The sequence below is a fragment of the Alligator sinensis genome, unplaced genomic scaffold, assembly GCF_000455745.1.
Source record: "Alligator sinensis unplaced genomic scaffold, ASM45574v1 scaffold135_2, whole genome shotgun sequence".
Taxonomy (NCBI): domain Eukaryota; kingdom Metazoa; phylum Chordata; order Crocodylia; family Alligatoridae; genus Alligator; species Alligator sinensis.
In genome coordinates this window covers 265,743-274,011 of record NW_005842067.1, presented here as the reverse complement: position 1 = coordinate 274,011, position 8,269 = coordinate 265,743, and positions in this window count along the sequence as shown.

Genomic DNA, 8,269 nt, shown 5'->3' with positions numbered 1-8,269 from the left:
AGATGACCCCAGCTAGATGCCTATCTAACCTCCTCTTGAAGACCCCCAGGGTAGGGGAGAGCACCACCTCCCTTGGGAGCCCGTTCCAGACCTTGGCCACTTGAACTGTGAAGAAGTTCTTCCTAATGTCCAGTCTAAATCTGCTCTCTGCTAGCTTGTGGCCATTATTTCTTGTAACCCCCGGGGGTGCCTTGGTGAATAAATACTCACCAATTCCCTTCTGTGCCCCCGTGATGAACTTATAGGCAGCCACAAGGTCGCCTCTCAACCTTCTCTTGCGGAGGCTGAATAGATCCAGTTTCTCTAGTCTCTCCTCGTAAGGCTTGGTCTGTAGGCCCTTAACCATACGAGTGGCCCTTCTCTGAACCCTCTCCAGGTTATCCGCATCCCTCTTGAAGTGCGGCGCCCAGAATTGCATGCAGTACTCCAACTGCGGTCTGACCAGCGCCCGATAGAGGGGAAGTATCACCTCCTTGGACCTGTTCGTCATGCATCTGCTGATGCACGATAAAGTGCCATTGGCTTTTCTGATGGCTTCGTCACACTGCCGACTCATGTTCATCTTGGAGTCCACCGAGACTCCAAGATCCCTTTCCACTTCCGTGCCACCCAGCAGGTCATTCCCTAGGCTGTAGGTGTGCTGGACATTTTTCCTCCCTAGGTGCAGCACTTTGCATTTCTCCTTGTTGAACTGCATTCTGTTGTTTTCTGCCCACTTGTCCAACCTGTCCAGATCTGCTTGCAGCTGTTCCCTGCCCTCCGGCGTGTCCACATCTCCCCATAGCTTTGTGTCATCTGCAAACTTGGACAGAGTACATTTCACTCCCTCGTCCAAGTCACTGATGAAGACATTAAAGAGTATCGGGCCAAGGACCAAGCCCTGCGAGACCCCACTGCCCACACCCTTCCAGGTCAAAACCGACCCATCTACCACGAGTCTCTGGGTATGAGACAGACCATCAAGATTTGGTCTGGCATAGTTATAAATTTGTTAATTTTGTATAATGCATAGTACAAGCAGGTAAGAACAGTTGAGACAATATTAAATATAAATATCAGCCCAGGGTACAAAATCAGGGTTTATTAACTCTTATACAATCATAATCTTCACTTGATATATTCAGTAAACTGTAATGTTCCAGGTGTCAGGAAATGAAGGAAATATGATAGTAGCAGAACACAGAGGCTATAGTCGAAATGTATCTGTTCAGAGCATTCAGTATCTATTAGAGTTTATAGGCTGATTATTTTTAAAGGTATCATGGGCCTATTAAGAGAAGATAATTGGACTATACTTCAAAACAGCAGGGTTTTCTGTAACAGGGTTCTACTTGAATGAGTACTCTGTAGGGATGGATCCATTAATGGTCTAGCACATTAGGAGCTTATATATCAGAAAGCTAAAGAGTAAGCAGCTCTGAGGATACAAGCTACCCACTGAAGTTTGAAGTTCAAAGTTTGAAATGCATATGTGTACATACATGAAATCCTCTCTGTATACATACACCTACATGCACATGGATTTCACACAGAACCCCGAAGTCCAGTAGGATTTTATATATCTGCAATATACATATACAATATCTCCTTTTCACTGCTTAAAATTTATTACTGCCTTGTCCTTCTAGTCGAGGCATATTTCCCAAAATATGAAATAGATAACTATCTGCTGTCCTGCTGATACCATTTTCACCTGTATAAGGTAGGGTGGAAAGAAGATGGTTATTAAACTGCTCCATTACTTCTGAGTCTTGTCTCACCAGGGACAATGGAAGTCTGTGTCTCCCAGCAGATGTCTGGGTAGTTTAGGTCCCCCATGACTACCGCCTCTTTAGCTTTTATGGTCTCCGAGAGTTGCCTCAGGAGCCCCGAATCTCTTTCTTCCCCTTGATGTGGGGGTCTGTAGCAGACCCCTACCACCAAATCCCTTTCTCCTTGCCCCCCATGTAGCCTAACCCACAATCCTTCTACCTCCTCATCCTTGGATTCCGTCTTGATGAGGGTTGACGTATATTGCTCACTGACATAGAGCGCAACCCCTCCCCCTTTCTTCCTGGGGCCAGACCTGAGAAGTCTGAAATGAGAGGATAGAAAGAAGACTCTTAAAAAAGCATGAAAGAAGGAATAGTAAGCCTGATATTAAAGAAAGGGGACAAAACCCAAATACAGAACTGGAGACCAATAACTTTCATAAATTTTAGGGTCAGAAGGGACCTGTTAGATCATAGAGTTTAACCCCCTGCCCCGGGCAGGAAAGAGCGCTGGGAACCACAAGTTCCTATCACAGTGACAGGTGTGCCCGGACCAAACACTGGAGCAGTCACAGGGCAGCATCAGAACCGGCCCCAGCGAGCTGACTCCTACAGCTCTGGAGGGTAGCCATATTTTGCAGATGACACCCCCTTTGGAGCCCAGCATATAAAGACAACAAAGGCAATGTCCGAGATATCCAAGTCTAGTGCCACGAGCAAGGCACAGAGGGCCAGTGCCACTAGGCACTGCTGCCACATTGTTCAGGATGAGTGGCAAAGATGGGGACATAATGGACATGAACCATCAATGTGTACAAGGACTCCCAGGGGAGTGCATCAAGATGAACCCTGGCAGGAGACACAGGAAGAGTCAAAGAAATATTGGGCCCACTGCCCAGGTTGCTATCCATGGACTGTGATCCAAGAGTCTAGATGGAATAAATTCAGCTACCCCACAGGGCTGGCAGGCAATGCTTGGCAATGCACAAGCAGCCATGGCATGCCATAGCAATCCCACCAGTGGTCACCATCAGCCAGGTGTACTGCCTCGTGTCACCAGACAGCAACAAAGTCCACTGCCTCCAAAACAGTCTGCAGTTGCTGGGGATGGGGTTCTGGCCCATTTAGGTCAAACTGCTCATTGATCATGTGAATTAAATTCCCCACCTGGGAGGAGAAGGTCATCGCCATCAGCTGCACTCTGTAAAAAACCAGTCAGGGTCTCAAAAGAGGGCAAGCAATTCCTGCCCTACAGTGGGCACATAGATGGTAATGAGAAGGCAGCAATTTAGCATGAACAAAATACAAAGTCAGCTGGTGGTCAGGGATGACCTCTTGGGCAACCGCTGAGTCAGGTGTTGGGAAGCATAAGATGTCCCCAGTGGTAAGGTAAATCTCATACCACTGCCTGTCTATCAGGAAGGACATGGAGTGGAGCAAACTCCGACCCTGCCTGTCAAGAAGCATTAACATCTGCCATAACAAAGGACAGGATATGCCGGAGCTCAGGGATCTTGCTGCCAAGCAGCAGTCTACAGACCGGGCCCATTACCATGCCATAAGGGCTTAGGCGGTTAGTGACCTTGCTGTCTGAGGGAAATGGGAGGACATTGGAGACTACCACCTGAGTGGCCAGTGTGTCTAAGGGTGTTGCAAAGCAAAAAACATGCCCGACAGACACACCTGCTACCACGAGCTCAACCACCAAAGCAGGGGAGCTGAGGAAAATGATAGGGACCAAACTCACCCGGGCAGCATAAAGGACGTTTTTGCAGCCTACCAGTGCCCCCACAGCAGCAGCATACTCCTCCAGTCCAATGGAGGGAGGGGCATGAAACCAGAGACCAAAACTCTGGTCCAGGGGGGCAGAAGCCTCAGCAGTGGGTGGCTGGGAGCTACCTTCAGCCATCCCAGAAAAAAAAGGGTTTACCCTGCAAGGAACCAGAGGCATGGGGGATGGGCAGTCCTCTGCCAGCAGGGAATAAAGAAGCTGGAAAACAAACCAACTGCAGGGGAAAGGAGAAAGGTGAGCAATACTACAAGGAAGAGAGGGGAAAAGAATAAGCAGCAGAGCAGCTGTAGTGAGAGGGGGGAAAACAAAATAAACTTAGTGGGAGGAGGAGAGGGTTACTGCAGGAGAAAGGGCTTTAACAAAGTGAAAAAAGGCAGGAAAAAGTAATGAAGGGGGAGGGGGGGCTACATTGAAAAATAGCTCACACTGTTTGAGGGAGGGAAAACAAACCAAGAGAAGGAGGAAGGCTCACAGAATAGGGGCAAGCTCTCAGAGCTCTGAGCATACACACCTGTTGGCAGCAAGCAAGCAAGAAATGGAATTTGGATAGTTTTGTAAATAAAAACTAAAAACCGCATTGTTTGTACTTTATATAAAGAGGGTACAAAAGTGCTGCTTAAAAGTGTATTTATGGAATACCTGTAATAAAACTTGCAACAGTTTGAAAAAAAATGGTATACTTGCATCAGTTCTGGACAAAGTCTATGGGTACCTGTAATAATTTGCCTATATGGAGATTACTACAGGTATATTTATTTCAAGGTCAGTATTATCAAATTTGCCTCTCACTTCCCATGTGCTCAGGATTAGCAGGGTCTGACAGTAAGGAGGGGGAGAAGGGGCTGTCAGAGGGGAAGAAGTTATCGGGGGGCAGATGGCAAGGGGGCTACCTGACCCCCCTGATTTATTTTCCCTGCTGCAGTAGGAGGAAGGGGACAAACCTCCAATAATTAGATGCTATAGCTGGAAAATTATAACAAATATATAACATAGGATCATCTTATATTCAGGGTTGTTATATTTGAGTAAATATGGTATCATTCATTTGTATCCATATACATTTTTGAGAGTACAGGTTTCCCTTGATTTATGCAGGATCTTTATATGTGAATTCACTCTTATGCGATGACCATATTTAGACCCATAATTTGTTATATGTGAGGTTAATTTGCTCTTATGCGATCAGCATAGACGCCTCCTCGCCTGAGCAGGTAAGTCTGTGGGGGGAGGGGAAAGGGCCATGGCCCCACTCACCCCAGCCCTAGCTGCAGCAGCTCCAGGAGTGGCTGGCACCAGCTGCTTGGGCTCACCCCAGTTCCTGGGCTGTGCACTTGGGCTCACACCAGCTCCTGGGCTGCATTGTGCTGCAGCTGGTGTCGGCTGCTCTTGAGGTCGCAGCAGCATGGGCTGGCATGAGTGTGAACAAGCAGAGCCCTGGGCGGTATGGGGCGCAGCACTCACCCCAGCCCCAGCTGCAGTGGCCCGGGGCGTGGTTGGCACCAGCTGCCTGCAGCTGCTGGGCTGAACTGTGCTCTGCCTGTCCCCACTCACCTCTGCTCCTGGGCTGCGCCATGCCCTGGTGCAGGCAGCTGGTGTTGGCCATGCCCTGCACCTCCCAGGGCTCCGCTTGCCTGCACTTAACTCAGCCTGTGCTGGAGCAGCCCTGGGAGCAGCTGACACCAGCTGCTTGTACCAGGGCACGGTGCAGCCCAGGAGCAGAGGTGAGTGGGGACAGGTGGAACCCAGGCAGGGGGGGGGGGCAGGCAGAGCACAGTGCAGCCCAGTAGCTGCAGACAGCTGGCACCAACCACTCCCAAGGCTGCTGCAGCCAGGGCTGGGGTGAGTGCTGCTCTGTTCCCTCTGCTTTGCTGCCTTGTGCCTTGGAGCAGCACCCCTCCCCCTGACCCTTCCCTATTCCCAGCCTCACTCCCTCCCTCCCCCACCCCACCATAGGAACTTATCCCTATTTGTTACATTGTAAAGTGGGTTCGCTTTATATGCTGTTCTCCGGGAATGCACGTACCGCTTAAATCGAGGGAAACCTGTATATATGTGTACATGTATTTGGAAATCATATACCCAGAGATATAAAGCAAAAGCACTTCAATTTGTAAGTCAACTGGATGAGCTGCTCTGAGTGGGGCAGTGAATGAGCACGGTTAGAAGTTGCATGGGTAAAACAACTAGAAGGGAACAGTGACTGGCCTAAGGGGGCACTGGTTAAGAAGGAGTCCAGTTAGGAAAAATGGGGAGCTGGCAATATGTTCATATCTACCTCAACATATGAATATCTACTTTGTTTAAAGGAAAATGCAGGGGGGGAGCTTAAAAGGATACCCAAGTTTTCTTTTAGCTTCCATGTTAACATTTTCAGCTATATCTAATAGTATCTCCAGGATGTGCAAGTACATAAAATGGTTAGTTATTAAGGTTTTGACTTATATCAAGAAGACTGGAAGAAATGGAGCGGTGCTATAAATCTATGATTAAAAAAACAACCACCTTATATTCATAGGACCATTTATACTTTTTGATGGGTCTATACTCATTTCCTTTTAGCTACTCAGTCACTTAAAAATGCTTCTGGACAGAAAAGTAATTACAGTATGTTTAAATTTTGGAAAACAAATATACCTTCAAATTAATTTATCTTCTGTGTTTAAACTTTTACTGTGTCCAGTGATTTTTCATATGTGATTAGGTATTGTACTTTAATGGGGAAAATAATTTGCTGAGTATAAAATATTAATTTTTATACATATGTTATTTTGAGAATGGAAATGGAGAGAGTCTACAGAGTTCAATAAAACTTTTAATTCAAAATTATTGTTGTAGCAATGTAGTTAATATTAAAAGACAAAAAATTTAATGATATAATTGATAAAGTCATAAAGAATTTTTTGATAGTGCTAAAAACATTTGAGTCATTTCTTAACATCTTCAGTTGAGACCAGTTCAGTGACCACTATCAATAAAACTGGAAAAAAAAGGAACATTCATAGGGCCAGGTTCTCAGCATGTCCCCATTGATGTCAATGGGAATACAATTTACACAAGCTGGGATAATGCCATCTGGGCCTTAATGCAAGTAGTGAAAGCTTCATTGTCCAAAATGACATTGTGAATGCCTAAAGAATTTTTTTTTGCAAAGATCTAGTTGGTCTAATAAAAGATATCACCGCTACCATGAGTCCTGAATATTTTTTCCTCTAGACCAGTACAGCTACAACCTGGATACTTGATGCATTGGTGAACTCCTGTCTCCTTTGTATAACAGTGGTGGTGGGGATTAAGACTGAGATTTTCAAAGGGCACAATGGAAATGGAAATCTAATGGGAGCTGGGCATTTTTTGGAAATCCCAGCGTAAGCAGCAGGCAAGAGGGTAGAAGCTGCTAGAAGAGGTATCTTCACATTGGTGTCTCACCAGAATCTCTCTCTCCCTGTTACCTGTGCATGAGGAGATTTGTACAAACTGATATTTTCATTGATGACCTTGGCACAAGAGGAAGGGTCTGTTAATAAAAATTTCCCTAACATCACAATATTTGGAGGCACTGCCATTATAGAGGAAGACCAGAATATTAAGGACTGAATGACTGTGAGCACTGGAGTAATAGGAAATAGATTAAATTTAATAGTGAAAAGTACAGGCACTTGGGGACTAAAAACAAGAATCTTTGCTGTAAATTGGGAGCTCTTCAATTGGAAGTGATGGAGAAAGAAGCAGACCTGGGTATATTAGTTAATCACAAGATGACTATGAGGTTAAAAGAACATGTGATCATTGGAGCATGAGGCAAGGTATTTCTAGTAGTGATAGGGAAGTATTAATGCCGTTATAAAAGCCCCAAGGACTAATCTTGTCTGAAATAATGCGTGCAGTTCTGGTCACTTATTTTCAAGATTGATTTAAGTTGGACAGGGATAGCAGATTGCTACTAGGATGATCAGAGCTAGCCTTGGTTATGCGAAGGTTCAATGTGATTGTTGTCTCTAAGTACAGATGGGTATCGATGCCAAGAGGAAAAAGAAAGGCAAGGATTTCTTAGAGTGATGTCTTTTATTGGACCAAATCTGTATGTAGTTGGGATGAAGATAGACAAGCTTTCAAAGAGGTGTGAGACGTGAGGAAGAATGTCTTGCATTTGAAAGCTTGCCTACGTCCCAACTACATAGTTGGTCCAATAAAAAATATCGCTCAAAGAAATCCTTACCTTTTGCATAATGTCTAGACCATCACAGCTACAACATCACTCTTACACTAACCTAAGAGGAAGAGTTGTTTAAGCTACAGGACAACATCCATAACTAAAACATATGTATATAAAATAACCATACATTTAAACTGGGAATGAGATGCTGGCTTCTAAGCAACAGAGCCGTGGAAGTCTGGAAGAGACTCCCAATAGATCTAATATTGTAGCCCGGGTGTACACAGGCTTGTACTTCCCTCTCTAATTGAGGGAATTATTGGCAGGGCAGTGTGCTGTGGAGGGACACAACAGCCCAGCAGCCGCCTCCATCCCCTAGATCCTAGATAGTCAGGTCCGGTCAATCAATTACTTAACTATATACAGATTTATTATTACAACAAAACCATTAAAGGGTAAGAACATAGAATATATATATGTACAAATTTACAAAACAATAAGCCCTATACCATACACACACACACACACAATTTTATTCAGAAATAAAAATGAAAAATAAAACAACCCAGCAAA